This window comes from Protopterus annectens, chromosome 4.part1, assembly GCF_019279795.1.
Source record: "Protopterus annectens isolate FY-2018-M chromosome 4.part1, PAN1.0, whole genome shotgun sequence".
NCBI lineage: Eukaryota > Metazoa > Chordata > Ceratodontiformes > Protopteridae > Protopterus > Protopterus annectens.
This window is the reverse complement of record NC_056734.1, coordinates 169,871,778-169,898,000: the sequence shown is the minus strand read 5'-3', so window position 1 is coordinate 169,898,000 and position 26,223 is coordinate 169,871,778. Positions and strand designations below refer to the sequence as shown.

Here is a 26,223-nt window from a genome sequence, read left to right as displayed (position 1 = left end):
TTCCTGTGTGACTTTTTGCGGTTTGGGTAGGGACTGGGCGGAGCAGATGATGGTTGAGTCATCTGCGTATTGTACGAGTGTGCCATGTTTGGTGGCAGAGGCTAGATTATTGGTGAAAACAGAGACGGGTAGTGGCCCAAGGATGGATCCTTGGGGAACCCCTATGGCGACAGGTAGTTTGGGAGATATGTTATTCTGCCATACAATGGATTGTTGGCGGTCAGACAGGTAACTCTGAAACCAGTTGGTGACTGACTGTGAGAAGGATAGGTTATTGAGGACAGAGATAAGTTGTTTGTGTAGGACCATGTCAAATGCTTTAGATAGGTCTAGGAAAGTAGCAGAGGAGACATAGACATTGTTTTTATGCTGAAGGATAGTGTTAGTAAAGGAGAGTAGGGCAGTGATGGTGCTATGGTTTGGTCGGAAACCATGCTGAGTATTAGAAAGGAGGTAGTCTGAGACCTGAGATTGTATGCATCTCTCTAGTGTTTTGGAGAGTGGAGAGAGAATAGCTATGGAGAGTGGAGAGAGAATAGCTATGGGGCCGGTAATTGGTTAGTTATGTGCAGGGTCCGCCTTTGTGGAGGGGAATTATGAGATACTTTCCACAGTGTGGGAACGTAACTTTCTGCCAGAGATCGGTTAATCAAGATGGATACTGGGTAGGCCAGAGCATCAGCTGCGATTTGTAGGTATTCACTTGGGAGGTTGTCTGCTGCTAATCTGGTGGGCTTAAGTTTAGTTAAGAGTTTTTTTTTTTGTTGGAGGTAGGTACAGGAGAAAAAGAGAAGGCAGTGGGGAGATTACTAGTTGAAGGTGTGGGTTGGAGGGGAGGGGGGTTGTGCTGTTTAGCTAGTGATAGTATGGTTTGTGTGAAGTGTGTGTTGAATGAGGTAGCAATATTTTCTGAGGAGTGAGGGATGTTAGGACGAGGGGTACTGACTTTACCTGGGTGGAGAATGGAGTTTATGGAGGACCAAAATTGTTTGGGGCTGTGTTGGGAGGAGTCTAGGGCAGACTGGTAGTATTGGAATTTGTCCTGTTTTATTAGCTTTTTAACTCTATTGAGTAGTTCTAGGAATTTCTGTCTAGTTGAGGGGGTTTTGGTTTTGCACCAGTGCTCCCAGGCTTTATCCCTGATGTCCTTCAAGGATGCATCTGCAGTCCTTACAAATGGGTTGTCCTGTCGTCAGGCAGCCCTTCGGTCGGCCGGATTCCAAAGTCTGGGTCTGGCTTCGGCTGGTGTCGCACTTCACCCGACGTCATTGCGGCAGTTTTTCGGGTATAAAGGCATCAGCCGACGCCATTTTCCTCAGTCTTTCTTGCCGCGTGGCGCCTGAAGCAGAAGCTGTTCGCAAGTGCCGGTCGGTCAGATCCAGAGATTACTACTTCCGAATACTACTTCGAAGACTTCTATAAAGCTAAGTACCCCGTTGGGGACTCTTTCTTGCCTCAGCCGATGTCAGAGAAAGTTAATAATTGTTTATCTTGTGGGAAACAAATACCTCATAAAGATTTCCACTACTATTGCATACATTGCTTAGGCCTAGACCACGACGTAGCAGCTTGTCTAGCCTGTGCTTCTTTTAACCGACGGACGCTTAGACGTCGCTCGGACTTTGCTGAACAGATTTTCGGCTCCGATTTTGCCTACATTATGCCGTCGGACCCTCCGACTACGCAAATAACCAAGAAACGCAAAGAAAAGGACCGACACTCGCGGTCCGCGGTTTCGGCTGAAACTGCGGTTAAGCAATCCACGAGTGTCTCTGTTTCGGCCGAAGCCGAGCAAGCGGTCTTTTCTTCAGCAGAAAACTTGCCTTCTACCGAGGCCTCTTCTGTACTGGTAGAAACGGCTTCTGAAATCCAGCCTTCTGTTGCGATTTCACAGGATTTATCAGACACCATTCCACTTGATATTTCTACCCCTGCACGTGGAGCTGCTAGGCCTCCTCCAGGTATGTCTATTAAGGCCTTTGCCAGGGCTAAAGCAGCCAAAACTTCCAAACCTGTGCCTGCCAAACCCCCCTCTCACAGGCCCAGCTCCAGTTCCCATATGCTTTCTTTGGCACAGGATCTCATCACTTTAATTCGTGGATCCCAGCCTCTTCCAGACAGGGCCTCTCTCCCTCCTCCAGAAAAGAGGCCTAGAGCAGAGCCCCCTGAACCAGTAGCCGAAGATGATTCTTCTGATGATTCAGATCATACAGTCCCTCCTGAGGCTTGTTATTCTCCTTACGAGGACTCTGATGCTGAGGAGTCCATCCCTTCAGCCTCTCCTCCTGAGGAATTTTCCTTTGGGGAAACCTTGCATGCTATGAGGGAACAATTTCAGTGGCAGGGCCAAGATTTCTCAGACTCTAGAAAAAGGCTCAGGACCTTTCTACACTTACCACAGCATAGGCCCTTAGCTATTCCTCCAGTTCTATCTGTTGTTGATGATGCATTTAATGATGCTTGTACTTCTCCTGATACTTTACCTCTGGCTCCTGCCAAGCCTGATAGGTACTACAGGGTCCCGGACACTCATCACCACTTATATAAGGCCCATTTTGCAGATCCAGAGACTATCTCCCAGGGCCCTAAAGCTGTAGCAGCTACTACTTATAAAAACCCCCTCCCCTCTGAAAGGGATTCCAGGTCCTTAGAGAGATGGGGTAAAAAAGTTTACACCTCTGCTACTTTGTCAGCTAGAGCCTTGAACTGTCAATTTCATATGATTCAATATCAAGAGTTTATGCTTGACCAGTTGACTAAAAAACTGTCCTCTGAAGAATCTTTAGATAAAAAGTGTGTCCAAGAAATGTTACATAACATACAGCAGGTTAGTAACCATTCTTTAAAATGTGGCTATGATGCACTGGAGGCTTCCTTAAGATCAGCCATGACTAGCACAGTCATCAGGAGGCATGCATGGTTGAAAGAGCAGGCATTTCCAGACCATGTCAAATCTAAGCTTTTGGATGCACCCATGGACAAGGTCAATTTATTTGGTGCCCCCGCACAGCAGGTTCTGAAAAAGATGGAAGAGAAAGCAAAATCTGTGCAAACAGTAAAAGATTTCTTACAAGTTCAACCTCCAAGGTTTAGCAGGAATTGGCCCTCCAAGAATTGGTCCTTTCCAGACTCCTCTAAGGCACAAAGAGGCAGGAATAGGCGCTCTAGAGGCAGAAACCAATCCAGGGGTGCCTACAGGGGTCGCCAGTGGCAGGGTAACAACCAACGAGGCACGGATACAGCCACCACCACTACAACAGCTCAATCACAGTGACTTGGCAGTGACACCGCCTTCCAGGGAACAACTAGAAGCACCCTTAGGCGGAAAGCTAACATTATTTTCAAGAAACTGGCACTGCATTACAAGAGAAAAATGGATTTTGCAGACTATAGACAAAGGTTACAGGTTCCATTTCCATACATTACCAGGAAAGAAAGGAATGCCAAACCTACCACCTTCTCAAAGGGCAGAAGCTCTAAAACAAATATCTCAATTACTAACAATGCGTGCTGTGGAAAAGGTACCATTGATGGAGCAAGGGAAGGGATTTTATTCCAGGCTCTTCCTGGTACCAAGAAAAGAAAACAAATGGAGGCCTATTCTAGATCTGTCCGCTCTGAACACATTCCTCATTGTTCCAAAATTCAAAATGCTGACCCTACAGCAGCTTCTTCCCATGCTGGGCAAGGAGTCTTGGCTGGTAACTCTAGATCTCAAGGAGGCATACCTGCACGTCCCCATAAGACCAATTTGCAGAAGATACCTCAGATTTCTTGCAGGATCAGAGCATTATCAATTCTCAGCATTGCCCTTTGGCTTATCTACTGCGCCCAGAGTGTTCACGAAATGCCTGGCATCAGTAATCGCTCGTTGCAGACTTCAGGGAATTCAAATCTATCCCTACCTGGACGACTGCCTGATACAAGCGGACAACAAAAGCAAATTAACAGAAGACCTACAAAGAGTCATCTACCTGCTACAAGCCCTGGGATACACAGTCAATACAAAAAAGTCAAGGCTGATTCCGTCCCAAATAATAACCTTTCTAGGTGCAGAACTGGGCACATCAAAACAAATGGCATTTCTCACTGCAGAAAAGAAAGAGCAACTTCCTCTCTATTTCTTGGCATTAACAAAGCAGAGCCATCTAACTGCAAGGAAAGTGTTACAAGCTCTAGGCTTCATGGCATCCTGCATAATTCTGGTCCCTCATGCCAGGCTTCATATGAGAAAGCTACAGTGGTACCTAAAGAATTTGTGGTCTCAGCACAAGCACAGCCTGGAAACCAAATTTCCAATGATCCCATGCCTGAAGCAAGAGTTCTTATGGTGGGCTCAGGCCTGTCAAGCAAACACAGGACTGCCCTTCTGCAAAAGTCAACCAAGACAAACTACCACGACAGATGCCTCAGACCTCGGTTGGGGGGCACACATGATGGACAAGTGCATTCAAGGCCTATGGACTCAAGACCAGCTACATCTGCACATAAATCTAAAAGAAATGATGGCAGTAAAATTGGCAATCCAGGCATTCAGACCTCTTCTCCACGAAGGCCAGCTGTTGATAAGGCAGACAGCACCACAGTTATGTGGTACATCAACAAACAGGGAGGCACACTCATACCCCCTATGCCGGCTGGCACTAGATCTATGGGATGTGGCTCTGAGCTACAACCTTCAGTTGCAGGCAATTTATGTACCAGGGAAGGAAAACATTCTAGCAGACATACTAAGCAGAACTACAACAGATGCCCACGAATGGATGCTGCACCCGGACATCTTCAAAGCCATCACAAGAGAATGGGGATTACCACAAATAGACTTGTTTGCATCCCCATACAATCACCAGTTGGAGAAATTCTGCACAAGGACATTCCACCCACTTGCTTGGAAGGTGGACTCCCTATCCTTCAGCTGGAAGAGCCTGACAGCATACGCATTCCCACCACTTCCTTTGATGCACAAGGTGCTTCTCAAGATCAAAGAGGAACGTCCGAGGATCATTCTGATAGCCCCAGACTGGCCAAGACAACATTGGTACCCTCTGCTGAGGAGCATGTCCCGGGAACAAATATGGAAACTGCCCCTGATCCCATTACTGCTGACACAGAACAACTACAACATTCTGCATCCAAACCTAAAAACGCTACAGCTAACTGCCTGGAACATTACATGACAGAAATTAACCCAAATTTATCCCAAAGGGTTAAGGACATAATCCTAGAGGCTCGTAGACCTTCAACACGAAAGAACTATGCAGCAAAATGGAAAAGATATCTCATCTGGAGTGCTACAAAGGGCCAAGATGTGACACTGGTGAACATAGCCAACATCCTGGAGTACTTGGCCGAGCTCTACCACACAGGCCTGTCCTATTCCTCCATAAAGATACATGCATCAGCTATTTCAGCACAATACAGCTTGGGTCCTCCTGTCTTCTCGCATCCTCTGCTCAGACAGTTTCTGAGGGGAATTAAAAATGTAAAACCTCCCAGAAAACCTCCTTTGCCAGCATGGGACTTGAACTTTGTGCTAGAAAAACTGACTCTACCTCCTTTCGAGCCATCAGCTACAGCAGACTTGCAATACTTATCCTGGAAAACTGCCTTCCTGCTGGCAATAACTTCAGCAAGAAGGGTCTCTGAGCTCCAAGCACTAATGGCAGTGCAACCCTTCCTGATCTTCCATCAAGATAGAGTGTCCATGAGAACAAATCCTACATTTATGCCTAAGGTGGTATCCAGAGTCTCTTTAAATCAGGCTATCCACCTTCCTACATTCTTCCCCAACCCACAGAACAGGGGAGAAAAGCTCTTACATACCTTGGATGTACACAGACAATTACGCTACTACCTGGACAGGACAAAAAACAATAGAAAAACTGACCAGCTTCTGGTAACTTATGCAACAGGAAAGGAAGGAAAACCAATTTCTAAACAGACAATCTCCAAATGGATAGGAAATTGCATTAGACTTTGTTACTCCTACCATGGAAAGAAAACTCCAGAGAACATCAGGCCTCACTCCACAAGGGCCACAGCCACTACCACAGCTTTCTTACGAGGAGTGGCTACCAAGGACATTATAGAGGCTGCTACTTGGACCTCCGTGCATACATTTGCCAAGCATTATAACTTACCTCTATACTCTAGATCCCGTGCTGGCTTTGCCACTGCTGTTTTGCAAGGGATCCTGACTACACCATAATCTATTCTCATTTCCTCCTCCCCTAGTTTAGCTATGGTATTCTACCCATTTGTAAGGACTACAGATGCATCCTTGAAGGACATAGTACAGTTTTGTACCTACCATAAATGTAGATGTCCGAGAGGAATGCATCTGCAGTCAGGATTACCCACCCTCCTTCCCCTCTGAGGTACTCCTAGGGTGTTTACCAATCTTCAGCTAGCTTGGGGGGGATCTATTATGGTGTATTTGTTTGTATATATGTACATACATGTTTACTTTGTGTGTTTGCTCTCTACTATTTGGAAACTTTGGCATTTATCCAAATTTAGCCTACCAAGAGGGCACCTGGCATCTGGGGCAAGAAACACTGAGGAAAATGGCGTCGGCTGATGCCTTTATACCCGAAAAACTGCCGCAATGACGTCGGGTGAAGTGCGACACCAGCCGAAGCCAGACCCAGACTTTGGAATCCGGCCGACCGAAGGGCTGCCTGACGACAGGACAACCCATTTGTAAGGACTGCAGATGCATTCCTCTCGGACATCTACATTTATGGTAGGTACAAAACTGTACTTTTTTCATTTCTGACTTGTTCTAGCATCTTTTAGGGTCCAATAGCTGACTTATTGTTGTTGGAACCTCTCGGGTATGATGCACAGGATATGTTTAAATATTGTACGAGTCTGGTAGGCTGGTTTATATATTTTTTTACCCCTACACTCGGACACAATATTTCTGTTATTTGTTTTCATTTAGGTTGTACTTCTTATGGTGCTCACTCTTTTTTACAGATTATTGGGACACATAGCCTTTCTATACTAATTGAGTGGTTCACACATTTATTGGTATAGGTTGCTGTTGGGTTCCTGACATTTAAACGTCTCTTCATCTGAATATGATCTAATTTCAGGACCCGCAGCGATACCTTTGTTTTATTCTGTGGCCATTTTGGATTGTGCATAAGACATTTTTCAGTGTTCTGGCGGCTATTATTGTGTTTCTGGTGTTGTATTTGATTCCACTTCTTGGTTTTACTTATAATCCGTGGCAATCATGTATAGGTGGAATTAGTATCATTGACTGTGTGAGCACTTTTTCATATGATGTACAATTTTGTCTTGGGTCCTTATAGGTCATCATGCTTATCATTTATACAGTAACAGTCATATTGTGTGTGATCTAAGGGGTTGTATATTTGATTTTTTCTTATTGTCCTTTTGTTTAATGGGACACGTATCTATCCAGCCTATCATATCTTATATTTATTTTTAACGTGCGTTTCATATCTGTTCTTATTGTCAGTATATAAATATGGATTTGAACCAGCTTTTATTTGGTTTATCTTCGGATCGGAATGATCTAAGCATTTTTGGGTTTGATAATCAGACTAATATTCCAACTACTTCTGATCAGGGTATACCCACTCCAGATTGCAATGACATACTTTTCAAACTGTCTAAGAGCATGAAGATCTTACGGTCTAATGTTTTGCACTTGAGACTTTTTAAGGCCTATATGGCTAAAAATGTTAGCCCCAGGGGTCTCTGTGTGGACACAACCCCTAGTTCATTTAATAGAGCAGAAATTGGAGGAGCAATGAACCAGGATACAGCAGCAAGCCTCCATGGGGTTTGTGGAGGCATTAGCATCTTATTATGATTGTTGTATTGATCAGAGCTTGAACGAGGTCACATCCCTTTGTGAACAAACCAAACAATTTGAGGGGCAGGCCATTTACCATTCATGCCTTCAGCAACTTGGTCAGGATTTATTATCCTTAGAAAAACATTGAAGGAGAAGAAACTTCACCAATTTAATACGGATCAAACAGACTACTAGAGGGGGTGTCCTTTTGGCCCATATAAAAATGTCAAATTTGTTAATCCAATGCCCAAATTTGGTAAAGGAAACGTCCCAAGTCTATTTTACGAAAATCAACTTCCTCTTTTGGGAGTACATCTGGGGATGAGTCCTCTTCCTTCACGGACTCTGAGGCAGCACAGATGCAGGTTTCACCTACACCTAAATGCACTAACAATGATGCCTCTTTAGGGTCAGAAGACGCCAGGCAGGGTGAAACATAAACACAACACATATTCCAACCTTGGAGACCTTATTACGCATGATAATCAACAAGTGATGGACCAGAATGTGCTTAATATATCTTCATACGTTTTAACAGAGAATCAGTATGTGTTATTGAATAAAGGTTTGAATCTTGTCCCGGCCTTCTTTGTACATGAGGAAGATTTTGTGAATGATGTAGATTCTTTTGCATGTTTGTTGAATTTAAGGATATTTTTTCAAGATGGGTTGAACAATACTAATGAGGATTTGTTTCGGTTTAAGAAGTCCAATTTTATGCCCCCAATGCATCCCACAGTGCAGTTTGTTCATAGGGTTCTCCAAGATCTACATGGACAATGTGGTAAGGGTATTCCCAAAACACATAATCTCTTTAATCATGAATGGGAAGCCTTGCATGAGCTTATGAACAGTACTGACATTGTAGTGTTGCCTGCTGACAAGGGCGGGGTGGTGGTGGTAATGGATTTGTGCCAGTATAATACTGAAGCCCTTAGACAACTTGGAGATTGACAATACTATATACCCATGCCTCTTGACCCTAGTTCATCTTAAGAGACAAATTGATGCTTTTATTAATCTGGGAGTCGAGGAGGGCATTATTTCCAAAGCCACTTCTGAACATCTGATGGTGACTGACACTAGTAGACAATATCTTTATTTGCTACCAAAGATTCATAAATCTTTATTGCATCCACCAGGTAGACCTATTGTCTCAGGGAGGGGTTCCCTCATGGAGCCCTTGTCAGTTTTTCTCACAAAATATCTGTGATCCTTGTTAAAACATGTCTGAGCAAGAATACAAGATACAACTGAATTCTTGCAGATTCTGTCCAATGCGCAAACAGAACCAGAATGGTATTTATGCACATTAGATGTTACAGCCCTTTATACTAATATTCCACACTGGGGCGGGTCTCATGGCTGTGGAATATTGGTTACAAATCTCTGAACTATATCCACCTAGTTTTAACACTTTTCTTTTTGGCTTACTGAAAGAGTTCTAACCATGAACATTTTTTATTATCAGGAGAAATGTTTTTGGCAGACTCTGGGTACAGCCATGGGGGCATCTTTTGCCCCCTTATATGCAGATCTGTTTATGGCTTATTTGGAACAACAACTAATTTTTGATCCTCTTCATAATATATACATACCCGAGGTTGACATCTGGTGCCGCTATTTGGATGATTGCTGGTTGATTTGGAAGGGTGATTTGGAGTACCTTAATGAGTTCATTCAATATATGAATGACAACAAGTGGGGTTTACAATTTACATGTCATCATGACCAAAAACCGGTAACTTTTTTGGATGTTTTGGTCACTAAGAATTTGGATGGCATCCTTGATACTCAAGTCTTCTGTAAATTCCCCGAATATAATTCTATATTACATGCTACCAGCTTTCATCCGCCACATGTTACACGCAACATTCCCAAATCACAATTCATTAGGCTTAAACGGATTTGTTCTGATGTTACACAATATGAGAAATCCAGGAGGGCTATGGTTCAGAGATTTAAATGTAGGGACTATAAGCCTGGGGTCATCACTATGTCTTGCCATCAGGTATCTGGGAAGGATAGGTTGGAATTAATGGAATACAAGACTAAATCCAGACATGCTTCTACCCAGCTTAGGTTTACCACTACATATGGCAGGAATACGGACATGTTTTGTCAGGTTATTAATCGTAACTGGAACATACTGCAGGTGGATCATAAACCCGGGCACTTGGTTAATGACAGGTGCCATTTTGGTTTTAGGAGAGGCAAAACAGTGGGTGCATATCTCAGTCATTATAAGCACAGATTAACCAGGGACGGAGGGTTTACACAGAGAACACTAGCAGGGGAGGCTGCGATTGGATGTTATCCATGTGGTCATTGTGTCCACTGTAGTAGTATTAATCAAATTAGCAGTTTCACCACTCGTAACACAGCCAGGGTATATGATTTTGGTTTCTTTGCTAATTGTTCTTCGGATTGGCTGGTGTATCTTGCTACCTGTTCCTGTGGTGCTTTTTATGTGGGCCAAACATCTAAGCCTTTTAAATTTCGGGTTAGTCATCATTTTTGTGACATTAAACATCAAAGGACTAGCAATGCCTTGTACAAGCATGTTTTGTTACATCCCTCTGCCAGGTTAAGGTTTACCATTATTGATATTAAGGGCACAAGAAATAATGTTATTGGCTGGCAAACAATCTTGGATAACAAAGAGAACAAATGGATAGTCAGACTGGGGGGCTTGTTCCCGCCTGGACTTAATTGGTCAATTATGATCAGCCAATTACAATCACTGTTTGTTGGTTTGGAGCCTATTTAAACATGATTTGGCGTTAGCCTTATTCACACTGATGAAGGCTTTGGTGTTTATGCTGAAACCGGTTTGTCTTGCTATTTTAAATTAAATGTTGGTTTAATATACTCTCCAATTGCTGGCTGTGTTCTTTGGATGCTTACTTGGTTTAACCGTGCACTGCTGTACTTGCAGGAGCGTTCATGGGTGAGGAACTCCTTTCGAATGTTGTCCCTTCAGACTTCCTCTTTTGCTTCCTCATACTTGTATGGTGTCTCTGGATCTCAAGGCTACTTATCTCCATATCCCGATCCATCCCCTTTTCAGGAAGTTTTTTTTAATTTTTCTGTTGCTTCCTGGTATTTTCAGTTCTCTGCTTTCCCTTTGACCTTTCTACTATCCCAAGGATATTCACAAAATGCCTCACTCTTGTGATTGCTTTTTTACAGGATTTAAGGGATCCAAGTATTTCCTTACTTGGATGACCTCAGACTTCCTCTCCAGAGATCCTGTTGCAAAATATTCATTTTACCATTTCCCTTATGCAAAGCCTGGGGTTCACAGTAAGCTTCAAAAAGTCTTTTCTGAGGTGCAGGATCCAGACCACACCTATTCTGGCATCCTTTCCTTCTCCCAAGGCCTTAACACTTATTTCCTTCTTTCAGACTATTCTTCCTCTGGCCTCTATTACAGTCAGTGAGTTTCTGAGAACTCTTGGATTCATGGAACCCACCATCCCTATGCTCCCTCTCGCCAAACTCCACATGAAAAAGTTTCAGTGGTTTCTGAAGTCAGTTTGGCTTCAACATGCACACTCACTAGAATTTTGTAGTTTCTCTTCTACCTTGTCTCAAGAAGGAGCTTCACTGGTGGATCAAGCAGTTGTCTCTGAATCCAGGGCTCACTTTTCATCCTCCTCTCCCCTCTCAGGAACTGTTCACAGATGCTTCAGGTGTGGGATGTGAAGCAGCTTTTTGCTCCCTAAAGGTGCAGGGGATGTGATCACCTCTTCAACAGAGAGCACACATCAATATCAGAAATGAGAGTTCTTCTCCTGGCACTTCAAGCTTTTCATCCTCATTCCTCCCCAGGACCTCTCCAGGTGTTTACAAACACTACCACCCTGATGTGGTATGTAAACAAGTGGCGGGGGCAAGATCTTTTCTTTCCCGGTTGGCACTCCTGGTGCAGTATCCTTGATGTCCAGTATCAGGTGACTGTTTAGGCATTACATCACCTTAGGTCAAAAAATTGTGGCAAACACTCTGAGCAGGTCCGTAACTCAGTCCTATGAATGGATGCTTCACAGGGATGCATTTCTGGATATTGGCCATCAGTGGGGTGCTCCTCAAATAGATCTGTTTGCCTCCCCTCTGAACAGGCCATTTCCTCTATTTTGTGCCAGAGTCCCTTTTCCTCTGGTGTGGAAGGTGGACACCCTTCTCTTTTTTTCTTGGAAGGAGATTTTTTTAAACTTTCCCTCTTTTACCCCACATTCCAAAAATCTTGTTCAGAATTCAACATGACGCTCCCAAAATCTTGTTGGTGACTCTCTTTTGGTCGAGACAGCTTTGGTTGCCTCCTCCTCTTCTGCATTTAGCAAATGGCAGTCATCACAAGTTACCTCACAGTGTGGACCTACTCAATCAAGACAAGGGATTTCTCCTCCATCCCAAGTGACACTGTGGATGATAGGATTTTGATTCCATAGAGACACCTTTTTTCTGAGGACGTGCTGGAGTCTTGCAGGAGGCCAGGAAACCCAATACTAGGAAATCCCACTTATCCAAATGGAAGAGGTTTTCTGTTTGGTGTCTTTCTTGTAACCTGGATCCACTTTCTGTGGATGTTCCTTTGGTTCTCTCATTTTTAATTTCTCCAAATCTTTTTGGTTTCTAATACCATGATGGGAATGGACCCCATTCCCAAGTCCAAGTATGATTAAAGATCATGAAATTAGTATCGTTTCAGTCTTTGATATCAGCCAGATGTGCTCTTCGCAACACCCACAATGTGCCCAGTAGTGACTCCTCCTGCAAGTCGTATGCAGTTACATGGATTGATAACTCCTCTAAATACGATTATACATTCTTTTTTTATAAGGCCCACTGCTCCTGCTACTATTGGAATTGTCTGGGTATCTTCCACATTGTTCTCATCTCTGCCTGCAGATCTTAATATGTTATGACTTTGTCTCTGTCTGTACGCAGCACACTGTAGTCAGTGGGTGTGGCAGTTTCAGTGATCAGTGCTACTCTTGTCTTCTTTTCATGGACCACTGTATCTGGTTTTCTATCATCTGTCGTCTGTTGGTAATGGGTGATCCCATGTGATATAAACTTCATGTTCTATGATGCTTTGTGGCTCATGTTTCCAGTGTTTCAGTCACTTCAGTACCATAATGTTTGCACAATCCCCAGTGTAAGTCTTGCCACATTATGCCTTTCAGTATACAGTCCTCCTGACATTAGTATATCACAACCAGCAACAACATGTGCGACTGTTTCCAGTTCGGTTTTACAAAACCTACGTTTCAGTTTCTTCCACATGTTCAATGGACTTTGTAAACCAGCGTGTATGTAGCTCATTGTCTTGTGCCGCCAATATTAACCTTTCATCTCTTGGTTTGAATTCGCCTCTCCTTAACCATTCCTGCATTCGTTCCTGATCAGCATGAGGATCTTCCAGACGTTTTCTATACTTGCAACTATATTTTTGCATTTTCCACATTTCTTGCCTTCTCATCTGGTCCTTCACATTATATTCTTTCATTTTTTGGCATATTCAGTTGCTGCTTGATTTTTATCTACTTCTGGTTTGATTTCCATTCCTGCTTGACGCCGATATCCTTCTGCTAGATTAAGCAGAGAAGTCATCTTGGACTTATTCTCCTCATGTTTCAAAACTTTCACTACATTTGGTTCTTGTGAGGTCAGTACATGTGTGGAGTCCCACGATTGCAGATCTAGTCATGTAATCAGTTTAAAGGAGGCCCATCCCTCCTTCGGAATGGGGAATATATAATCGTGGCATACACTGATTTTTTTTTTTTTTTTTATTATAAATCATTTGGTGATCATTAAGCATCCTTCTTGTTTTCCTATTTAATCTATCCAGCACGTTTTACGGCCAGTCAATCACTCCAAAACTGTAAGTTCAGATAGGAAGAGTAAATTGGTTATAGCTTGGATTTTATACCTAGATGTCAACACTGTTTTCACGATTAGTTTACATTTTCTAAAGTATTTCTTATTTTTATTCACATTTGTTCATGTTCTATTGCTGATCCTTCATGAATTCCCAAATATTTATACACTCCCTCTTGCTCAAGTTCATTTATATCACATTTTGTCCCAAACTAACGTTTTCCCAGTGCTGCAGTTTTCCCGCTTTAAAGGTTGGTTTTGCACATTTATCAAAACCAAATGACATTCTTATACCATCTGAAAGAGTTTAACAGCCTAGTTGTGCTTTCAGTTACTCATCTGATGAGCTCTACAGTTTTAAATCATCGACAAAGAGGCAATGAGAAGTCTTTACACTTTGTTGTTTTCTAGGAGCCAAATTCTAGCCTTGGTCTAAGCTGTTAAGTAAACAGCTTAATGGGTTAAGGACAAGGCAGAATAGCAACAGTGACAGTCACCCTGGCATATCCCCCTTAGAATTTTTATCCCTGGGATAATAATTTGTCCTTTATCATGGCCTAATTGCAAAGTGGTCTGCCACTGTTTCATGGTCACTGTAATGTAGTCTATCACTGTAGAGTGCAGCTTATACATTTTTAAGCACTCTGTTATCCATGAATGTGGGATACTATCAAATGCTTTTTTTTTTAGTCAGTCCAGGCCATACTTAGATTCTTCCCCTTTTCACAGTTCTCTACTGGGACTTTAACAACAAATGATCCTTTGTTACATATGACTTTGTTTTATTGCCTTTTTGTTCTACTGCCATAATTGAGTTTTCTTCTAAATGATTGTAAATTGTCGGCATCAATTCCTGTGTATAGTTTGTATGTCGTCGGAAGGCAAATTATTGACCTATAATTTTAGGAGAGCTTGCAGGTTTACTGGGAGCATTGTTTTTCCTGTTTTTAGCCAGGTTAAATTATTTTATACATCCTGTTACAAATAAAAAATACACATTTGAGTTTTATGCAGATTACCATACAGAGAATGTGGTTTACTTGGCATGCTGCAAGTCATGTCCGAGTTTTTATGTTGGAAAAACTAATTGTAAGTTAAAAACAAGAATATTGCACAACTGGTTATCTACTAGACAGAAGGATAAACATAATGCATTGTACCAGCATGTTTCTAGCTTTTCAGATCATACTTTTGTTTTTATGGTTCTGCATGTTGCACAGATAAAAAAAGGGGGGGACATTGTCAATGATACAGAGTATGCAGAGTTAAGATAGATCATACAGTTGGCTGCTGACAACCCACCTGGATTAAATAGTTTTGTACCCTTAAAACCAGCCTTAAAGGAAAGGTGGGTCAAGTATAGAAAGTAATTGGTTGCTTTTAGAAATGTTTTAATATTTAAAGACTGTCATGATTATGTGAAGTTTGTTTGATGAAGGGTTTTTTAACCTGAAAGCGCCTACGTTTTATAATAAAAGATTACGGCAAGTTTGGAGACTGCTTCGTTTGTTTTTGGATATTTATCTTCATGTCTTCTAAGTTTTTCCACCTGTGCTGAAGTTTTTAGATTATTTGCGATAAGGCATGATAGATCCTGGTCTGTTCTAATACTGTGCATTGCTTTTATTAAGTGTATGTATCTTAGTATTTTTGTTGATCTGTTCCCTCTTCTGTAGTCTTCTAAAAGTGACACGTGTCTTAACTGCTTTATAGTTTTCTCTATTTGATTATTTCCATGATGGTGTTCGATTTCTCCCTTCCTTTCCCTCACTACCCTGTGGTCTTGTGGTAGAACTTTATCAGTTATTAATTTAGCTGCACAATAATATATCCTGTTTACTTCTGTTATATCGAGTGGATCTCTATGAACAGTCCGAATTACTGTGTTCATTTGTTTTATCAGACTTCTGACTTTTTGGGGTTTATTAACCTTCTGCTTTGTATTTCTTTCACTGATCTTGATGTGTCTGTCTGTGTTTATTAAATTAAGCAACTCTTCTCTTAGCTCATTTTCTTACAAACTGAGGGCACATCCCTTGTTTTCCATTTCCTGCCGGCATTATATAGAAGGTTCTGTAGCATCTTCCTGTTGGCACATTCTCTTAAATTTTATCCTGTGCAATCTGTTGCTCTGTCATATGGGAACTCGATGGCCTATCACTCCTCAACATTGATTGCATCAGAGTTTCCACGGTTTCATGTTCCTTCCCTTGCTGCCCAGCTTCAAGTGAACATTTATACTGGTTTCCTGTGGAAGGCTCCAAATTATCTTCATATGGCACCTGACTAATTGATTCCTGTTCCACTGTTTTCCCCTTAATTTGGCTATCCATTGATCTATCCTGTTGTGGTGCTTTCTGAATTAGATTTTCTACACTGACTCCTTCACTTCGCAGGTACTCCATAACCTCCGTTTCTATTTCGTTAACGTCTCCATTACTCATCTCCTTTTCTTCTGTCTTATTTTTTTGTATTGTAAAGTTTTCCATGTCTGGATTCATTTGTCTATATTTCTCTTCAAATATCTTTGGTGTTGCTATTTTTATATTGGTTAGTTTTGCTTTCTCCTTTGCGTAAATATTACACCATGTTGGATCTCTCTTTCCCATGTCCATATTTCTTCTTCAGATGTTTCCTGATCTTCCTGCTTCTCCTTACTTTGGGGACTCGCTCCATCATGCTGTGATGTAACCTGTGTTAGACCTTCTACACCAAATCCTCCACTTCGCAAGCACTCCGTAACTTCAACTTCTATTTTTTTTTTTCATTTCTACTTTACTAATCTTCTTTTCTACATTCCATTTTTGTGATATTTTTTTTTATTGTGAAATTTTCCATATCCGGAGGATTCTCTTTGATATCTTTGGGGCTGCTTTGATTAATTTGGCTTTCTCCTTTGCATAAGTATTGCACCATATCAAATCTTTCTTTCTCATGTCCACATTTCATTTTTATACTTTTCAAATATCTCTTGGTTTTGTTGTTTATATTCTCGCACTTCCACAGGTGCTTCTTTTTCCAAACAGATCAAAGTTTCTTGATCTATAAAATGTTTTTCACAAATCTGTTTTATTAATAAACGGAAATTTTCATTTGAAGCTTCTGACAGTTTTTCTTGTGGAAGTATTTTTCTTTCCTGTAATTTCTCTTTTAATCATTTTATATATCTTGTGTCTGGAAATTCTGGGCTTTTTGGATAGTAGTAACAATACATAATTTCTTTCTTATCCTCGATAGTCCACTCTGCCATCTTTATGGCTCTTCTTTGGCGTGTCAGTTTTTGTGGACTACTACTTCCTTCTAGAACAGGGGGCATCCTCCACCTGGGTCTGACCTGTTCCCATTGTAAGAATGTTTCTGTATTTTGAGGATTCTAGTGTGTCATTTTTTTCCAGTCCTGGTAGCATTGCGCCTACCAGGATTGGGCACTTTTTTATCCTGGGTCTTGTGCACCCAGCTGTCTCTATCTTAATGTTTGACCTTTCTTCTGTCCATGATATATGCTATATAAATGCAGTCTGTATATCAGTGTCATCTTGGTGAGATTTTGTAGAAAACAGGGTCCACCTCGTGAAGATACTCACCAAGACTTTCAGGTTGAACTCAATTTTAGCACTGCTACTCTCCTTTGCTGGCTGACTTTTCATTTCTCCATTCGGACTGCTATCCCCCTCATTTGTGAATGACAAGATCCTGTTGAAGAGCTCTCATCTGTGTGAATTGCTCAATGCTGGGTTGGGTTTTTCTTCTGTTAAGGCCCACTTATCAGCTTTCTCTGTTGTCTATGTTTATGTCCTCCTTTAGCTGCTAAATTTGAGGCTAAACAATTCCTAAAAGGCATCCTTCATATTGGACCTTCCAGGAAGCCTGTTCCTCCTCCTCGTCCTCCCTGGGATCTTAATTTTGTTTTAGAAAAACTGACTCAGGCTTCTTTTCAGCCTGCAGCTTCAACTTCCTTCAACATTGCTCTTCAAAGACTGTTCTTTTGTTAGCCCTTGCTTTTGCCAGATGGGTGTCTCAGCTTCAAGCCCTTATGGCTTGTCCTCCTTTTTTGGTGCTTCATAAGAAGAGGGTGTCCTTGTGTACTAATCCTCCTTTTATGCCCAAGGTGGTGAATGGGTTGTCCCTTAATTAGTCTATTCGTTTGGCCATTTTTTTCCCTTCTCTGCAATCCGCCAGTGAGGAGGTGCTGCAGACATTGGATGTGCATAGACAACTAAAAGTTTATTTGGTGCTGCAGACATTGGATGTGCATAGACAAAAGTTTATTTGGATAATAAGAATATTATAAAATATGATCAGCTCTTTATTTCCATTCATCAGAGGTCCTTGGGATTAGCTGTATCCAAACAAACCATTTCTTCTCGGCTCTCAAAAGCTATTTATTTTTGTTGTTCCTTTCATGGTAAGACCCTCCCTTTTTCTGTTAAGGCTCATTCTGCTAGGTCTATGGCTTCTTCTGGTGCTTTTTTTTCAAGGAATTTGATAACTCTGTTCTTGAGGTAGCTACTTGGACTTCTGTGCATAGATTTACTAAGCACTACAAGTTGGATGGAATGTCACAAAGCTAGAGCTGGTTTTGCTAGGGCCATCTTTCATGGCTTCCTAGAGGGCTTAGCTGGTCCTTCCTTTTCCCATTTTTTTTATTGAGCTTTGGTACTTAATGTTATGGATACTGCAGCAGTGAAGAGGAGGACATCTATTATGGTACGATAGCTTACCCAACTGTGCTTTCTTGACTGTCACTTGAGAGTGTGGCTACATTTTGAGAGTCCGTTTTCCATGACTCTGCTATGAACCTCTGCGATTCTCATTCTTCTACCATGGTGACTACTGCTTCTGATTTAGTTCTCATTCTTAGATAAAATAGATGCAATAGCAATGCATCAGTTTCTATGAGAAGATCCTATTTAAGTGGTTAGAATACCCTCCCACCATTGTGCTGAGGAAGAGTTTCTTTCATCAACCTTGTCTGTTAGAACTCCTTATAAATCGAACAGGTATGTAATTGTTTGAATGCTGTTTGAGAGATTTCTTTGTTTGCAGGAATGTGCTCTTCAGTGACATGGAAATGAGCTGGGGGACTCTGAGGACATGCACACTTGTGAAGTCAGTATGTTTTATTGTGGCATGTATTAGCAGAAGCACGCAGATGTGATTTCACAGGAAAAAGTGCCAGTCTGCGAATGGTGAAGATGTACCCACCAAGGAAACTCTTGTGTATTGGTTGCCTTGATAAAATTGCATATAATTTAAAGGTACTTTGATTGTTGAAAAATGTGGGCATAAATTGCATACTAAGGGGGAACTTTGTTTAGACAAGCTTGAGGCGGAAAGTGCAGATGGAATGAGCAGTACTCCATTCTGATCATTTTGAGCGGACTAATTTTGTGTCTGGTTTCAAACTGACTAATCAGCCTTTCTCTGTAGTTGGGGTGAGTGCTGGCCAGTGATGGACTATGTCATTTAGGTGGGTGGAGTCTTTTATTCCATAACCACTCATTCTCCCCTGTAGCTATTGGCTCTCTATTGAAGCAGGGTCAGGTTGCATGTCTGCTGCTAATGCCACTGCTACTGATACTACTACTACTACTACTACTACTACTAATATTACTACTTCATATGTGTATATTAAGGTAATAATCACTGGTACCTTTTTAAGCCTAGCCATGCATCTCAAATCTCTGACAAGTTCTGGTAAACTTTACAAGTGTAAGCAGGGGCTTGGGAGATGAATCATTTACAGGCTGCCTTTGTCCATTAGAGACATAGGTGCCAAACCAGGGATGAATTTCCTATTCCTATCCAGTTGTCCAAGTTATATTTGAATTTGGTTGGGAAGCCTGTTCAGGGAAGGGGTAGTCTGCGGGATCTATACCTGACTTTCCAGTAGGTCCTGTTTGTCAAAAGCAAGGTTTTAGTCTTTAAAACATGTAATTCCGGTGCTGTTTGTTTTGTGGATATGCAAGAGGTCCTTCGGGGTAGGGTCAGACAATACCTTATGTGCCAGGCAGGAGACAGAATACAAGGATAGGGTTTTAAGGTGGCCTGCATAGGGTGCGTTACTTATGCCCTTTATTCTTTTTAGTGAGGAACTTCTGTGCCTGGTTAAGATAAATACCAAGGGGGAGCATTGTACTCAATGATAGGTCTGATAAATGCCAAATACAGTGGGATAATGACCTCCTTGGACCTTGATGCCATACTTTAGTAGTGAGGAAATCACTCTGCATTGTGCTGCTTATCAACAAAGGTTTATAAATTGCAGAACACAGAATGATTTCTTCACTACTGTAGACATGAGATGGTCAAGGGCTAGATTACATGTCTCCCCAAGCCCCTCACTACTGGGTTATGTTGTCAATATGATAGTTACCAAGGTGGATCACTTTCCAAAAGTAAATGTTATGCATTTATTCATATTTAGTTTTAGTTCATGGCTCTGATATAAGTTGTCATAATGTCCTCCATGAAGGGTTGACAGTGTCAGTGGGGGGATTCTGACCACTCCTAACTTGCAATTTTTGTCTGCAGATTTGGTCAGCCAGAAGCCCTTGATGCCTGCCTTGACTTCAGAGAAGTAGATGCTAAACAGGAGCAGTCACAGGAGATTAGTCCTGAGGGACTCCACTTGTGACTGGTCTCTTTGTAGAGTTGACTCCCCAAATATAATTTCCTGGGCCCTGTCTGTGAGCCAGTTGACTATCCAGTGCATGAGTGAGGTGCTGTGTTAAATGGCTTGGCCAGGTCAAGGTAGGCAGTGTGAACCATTTTGTCCTTGTCCATTGTTTTGGTGACCACCTTCTCAAAGAAATCCACCAGGTTGCGAAGCCATGACTTGCCCATGATGAAACCAGATGGTGTTGGATCCAGCTTCTGGAGGTTACCTGTGTCATTATTGATCATTCCCATGATAATTCTTTCCATGGCTTTGTACATGAGACTAGTGAGACCTGTGGGTATGTAGTTTTCAGGGTCTGTAGATGGGCCTATCTTTGTATAGAAGGATGGCTTGATGTCCTTCTGTTCTCGTGTTGCAGTATTCTTAACGTGGGATCCTCCACCTGAGGCGACCCAAACGTTCGGCCCATATGCAAAAGCTTAGCCTGGCTGTTGTATGGTGCATGGGACGTCAAACGTAGGTACCCTAAACTGTCTGAATGCACAGACCTCAGAATTTCTCTGCCGCCAGTCAAACGTCAGCTCGCTTGTTCTGCTCCATGTTAGTGTCTTCAAAAAGATAAGTGCCCTGTTGGGGAACGTTTTCTATTCTGGTTGCTGTTTTTTTGTTCTTTCCTTAAGCTGATTTCATCCATGTCATCTAGGAAGGGAAAATGTAAGTGCGGACGTCCAGTCCCACACAGACAGCCACGACCTCTGTCTGTCTTGTTTAGGGTCTTCCTACGACTACAAAGTGTGTTCCATTTGCCAGTCATTCATCCCTAAAACTCTGCGCAGCTGTCTCGCAGCCCTAAATTTATTTGTGGAAAACCAACGTTTTAAGCAACTTGCTTTGGGTATGGAAGCGACACCTGCCATATCAGCCGAACCGCTGAGTAAGAAGGCCAAAAAAAGTGCCTGTGTCTTTGGGTTTGGACATCCTGCCAGCCACCGATCTAGGGGCTGAGGTACGTCCGATGGCTTTGGTGACTTCGGCAAGTACCGTTTTGGACGCCGCCCTAGATGTTCTTCGTGTTTCACTGTTGCAGTCCTAACATATGGGCTATCCAGCTCCCGGTAGCCCTCAGTCGTGCCGAATACCAGAGTCCTTGGTATATGACGTTGGCTGCCGTCAGCTGTAAAGCTGATGTCAGAACGTCAGGTATAAAGGGAGGCAGCCAACGCCATTTCTTCAGTCTTTCTTGCCGCAAAGCCCGAAGCAGATGCACTTCGCACTAGTGCCGGTCGGCCGTTTACCTTCTTTTTGCATTCCGACTTCAAAGTTGAAGATGCCCTCTGATAAGTACCCCGTTGGGGATCCTATTTTCTTGCTTTAACAAATGTCAGATAAAGTTAATAACTGTCTTACCTGTGGAAAACAGATTCCACACCGTGATTTTCATTCCTATTGTCTAACTTGTTTGGGCCTTGAGCACGACATCCCTAATTGCGATCTCTGTGCTTCCTTTAATCCACGTACCATATGCCGTAGAGCTAAGATTTTGTATAAGCATTTCAGAGTCTGGCCTAAGTTCGTTGGTATGGCGTCTTTTGGTCTCCCGACTTCGGATATACCCTAGAAATGCAAAGACCAGGACCATGACAGGCTTAGGATTAAATCTGCTGACGACGCACCGGTGAAATTGGTAGTCAGCACAGCAGTAGTCAGTGAGGCGCTTTTGTAGCACCTGCAGTCTGCAGAATGTTCATAGTGTTTCACTGTTGCAGTCATTGCACTTGGGTTATCCTGCTGGCAGGCTACCCGCAGTCGGCCTGAATTCCAAAGTCCTGGTCAGGCGTCGGTTGCTGTCGCCTCTTCTCTGACGTCAGTGTGCCAGGGGTATATAAGATGCAGCCAACGCCATTTTCTTCAGTCTTTCTTGCTGTGCGGTGCCCAAAGCAAAAGCAGTTCGCAAGTGCCGGTCGGCCGACTCCTGAGATTTTCAAAATTGAATTTCAGATCCGAAGTCTTCAATAAAGCTAAGTACCCCATTGGGGAAACTTTTTCTTGCTCCAGACCGATGTCAGTAAAAGTTAACAATTGTATTTCTTGTGGGAAGCAAATACCTCATAAGGATTTTCACTCTTGGCCTAGGCTGTGACCACGACATTGCTAGTTGTCGGTTTTGTGCTAGATTCAACCAACGCACTATTAAGCGTCAGTTTGATTTTGCTTTACATTACTTAGGCTGAAGGTTTAACTATATAATGCCATCAGAACAACCGACGACCGGAGTTCATAAAACATGCAGGGACAAAGAAAAGGACAGGCATCCGAGGTCCAAAACCGACGACGAAGCCTCTTCTAGGCCAATCGCCGGTTCTCAGTGAGGCGCTTTCGCAACCCCTGACACTTGCTACCTCAGAGCCACAGGCCGCCTCCGACTCCCACGTGGAGACAACTAGGCCTCTGGAAACTCAAGGTATTGGGCCTATGGAAACTATTCCCTCAGATGGGTCCGGAGCCACTGAGCAGGCATCGGCTTCTGAGGGTGTTTTCAGACCCTACACAGCTTACTATCAAGACCACTTCAGCAGCCAAGGCAAAGTCTAAAACACCATTAAAGACAAAGAAACAAGTACAGCATTCTCCTGGACAGTCATCCCTGCCAAAGAAACAGATGCTTAAATGGCCGAGGACATAATTACTTTGATCAGGGGTTCCCATCCCCCCTCCTGATAAAAGGCCTAGGCAAGACACTGACTATGACTCCTCTGACCAGGTGTCTATTTCCTCTGGTTCCTCTTCAGAACAGGGGTATTCTCTTCCTCCCTATGAGGACTATGACGCTGAAGAATCTATTCCTTCAGCCTCTCATCCTGAGGATTACTCTTTTGGGGAAACCTTGCACACCATGAAAGAGCATTTCCATTGGGAGAGCCAGGGTTATTCAGAATCCAAGAAAAGGCTCAGAGACTTTCTTTTACTGCCTCAGCACAGGCCCCTTGCTATCCCCCCTGTACTAATTATTGTTGATTATGTTTTTTCTGAATCCAGTTTGTCTCCTGATTCTTTACCCCCTGCACCAGTCAAGCCAGATAGGTACTACAGGGTCCCAGATTCTCATACATTTCTTTATAAAAACCCTGCTGCTGACCCAGAAACAATTCCTCAGGGTCCCAAAAAGGGGTCAAGGCTTCCACTGCAAAAAAACCCTGTTCCCTCTGATACGGATTCTAGAGCACTGGATTGATGGGGGGAAAAAAGTTTACACCTCTGCTACTTTAGCTGTAAGGGCTTTAAACTGCCAGTTTCACATGCTTAAATATCAACAATACCTAATGTCTTTGTTAAAACAGAAAATGCTTACAAGCTCTGAATGTCCTGAAAATAAGGAAATGCAGGATTTATTGCATGCAGCTGAACAAGTGGGAAAGCATACTTTGCAATGTGGTTTTGATTCATTAGAGGCTTCTTGCAGAGCCACAGTTACAGGTTCTCATTCGAAAGCATGCTTGTTTAAAAGAACAAAGTTTACCTGATCATGTTAAAGCAAAATTATTGGATGCTGCATTACAGCGTGATCCTTTGTTTGGTGTTAAGGCAGAAGAGGTATTAAAGAAAATGGAGGATAAAGCAATGCAGACAGTAAAGGATTTCTTACAGGTTCAGCCACCCAGATTTAGCAGGAACTGGCCTTCAAAAAATTGGTCCTTTCCAGTGTCAGACAGGCCACAAAGAGGCAAGATACAGACGCTCAAGAGGCAGATCTCAGCCCCAAGGCTCATACAGACCTAAACAGTGGAGTGCTTCAGCCCCCAAAGGCGGAGAAGACAAATCACAGCGTTATAGGAAACGGTCCCAATGACTTTCCTCTAATTATGCCAAGCACTTACCTTTTGGTAGCACCCTTAGGGGGGAAACTAGCACTTTTCTCACAACACTGGCACACAGTCACCCAGGACAAATGGGTACTGAATATTGTTTCTCAGGGTTACAGGTTCCACTTTCACACCCTACCAAGGCCAAAAGGTATGCCAGACCTACCACACAATCAATGGGCAGAGGCACAAAAACAAGTTTCTGCTCTCATGAAAATGAGGGCTATTCAGAAAGTACCACAGGAAGAGCAGGGGTAAGGATTTTACTCAAGACTTTTCTTGGTACCCAGAAAGGATCACGCTTGGAGACCAATACTGGACCTGTATACCCTAAATACTTTCCTGGACGTTCCAACATTCAAAATGTTGACACTGCAGCAACTTCTACCCATGCTGGGCAAGAAGGCTTGGCTAGTTACTTTGGACCTCAAAGAGGCATACCTGCATGTCCCAATCAGACAGACTTGCAGAAGATACCTCAGATTTATAGCTGGTTCAATGCATTACCAATTCTCTGCACTGCCCTTTGGCTTATCTACTGCGCCCAGGGTCTTCACAAAATGCCTGGCACCAGTAATTGTTTTTTGCAGACAAAAAGGAATTCAAATATATCCCTACTTGGACGACTGCCTTATTCAAGCAGAGAGCAAGGACATTCTTCTAAAGCATCTGGCGTTTGTAAAAAGATTGCTAATTTGCCTAGGGTACACAGTAAACGAAAAAAAATCAAAACTAGTACCCTCTCAAGCGATAATATTCCTTGGTGCAAGCTTAAATACAGCTGCCCAGATGGCTTATCTCACGCCAGACAAGCAAAGGCAACTGACTCATTACTTTCAAATGATGGCAACAAAGACCCAGCTATCTGCAAGAAAAATTCTGCAGCTTTGGGCTTCATGGCATCCTGCATCCTGCTAATTCCATATGCAAGACTGCATATGAGGAAGCTACAGTGGTATCTAAAAAGTGTTTGGACTCAACATTGCCACAGCCTGGAAACAGTAATGACTCTTATTCTCTGCCTGCCACAGCCTGGAAACAGTAATAACTCTTATTCCCTGCCTTCAACAGGAGTTTTGATGGTGGCACTGGCCTGTCACCTCAACAAGGGACAGCCTTTCACTTTACCCACAGCCAGGCAGACACTAGCAATAGATGCATCGGATTATGCCTGGGGGCACACATGGTAGGAAAATGTATTCAGGGCACATGGCCCGCGGACCAAATGCATCTTCATATCAATCAAAAAGAGATGCTACCTGTACAGAATGCCCTGATAGCCTTCAAGGATCTACTACATCCAGGACAACTATTGCTAAAAACGGACAATACTACAGTTATGTGGTACATAAACAAGCAAGGGGGCACACATTCCTACCCCCTCTGCAGGCAAGCCATGACTTTGTGGAACACAGCACTGACCTATCAAGTACATCTGCAGGCACAATTCCTGCCAGGAAAGAAAAATACTCTGGCAGACGAGCTAAGCAGAAACCTCATGGACCCTCACGAGTGGAAACTAGATCCACAGGTCTTCAGTATGATAACAAGGAAATGGGGATGCCCAGACATAGATCTTTTTGCCTCCCCTCACAACTGCCAACTACAGAGATTCTGCACAAGGACTTATCACTCACAAGCATGGAAGGTGGATGCTGCATCATTCACCTGGAAAACCCTAACAGTTTATGCCTTTCCACCACTGCCTCTCCTTCCCAAGGTACTCCAGTCAGACAAGAGAAGCCAAAAATGATTCTGATTGCCCCAGACTGGCCACGCCAGCACTGGTACCCAATCCTAAAGAGCTTGTCTCAAGGTCCAGCCTGGACTTTGCCTCAAATTCCTCATCTTCTGACTCAACAAAACAATCAGATCCTGCACAGCCAACTCAGAACCTTAAATCTGGCTGCATGGCAAATAATATAGCCACTCAGAATACACCTCTCTCTAAAGCTGTTATGGATGTCATTTTTGAAGCCAGGAGGCCCTGCACCAGGAAACCTATGCAGAAAAATGGA

General features: G+C 42.8%; 1 protein-coding gene across 1 annotated transcript in view; it reads left to right on the top strand.

Moving 5' to 3' along the window:
- The window catches only part of SEC62 (SEC62 homolog, preprotein translocation factor), a 924,572-nt gene that overhangs the window by 193,587 nt on the left and 704,762 nt on the right, over positions 1–26,223 (top strand). The window lies entirely within an intron of this gene.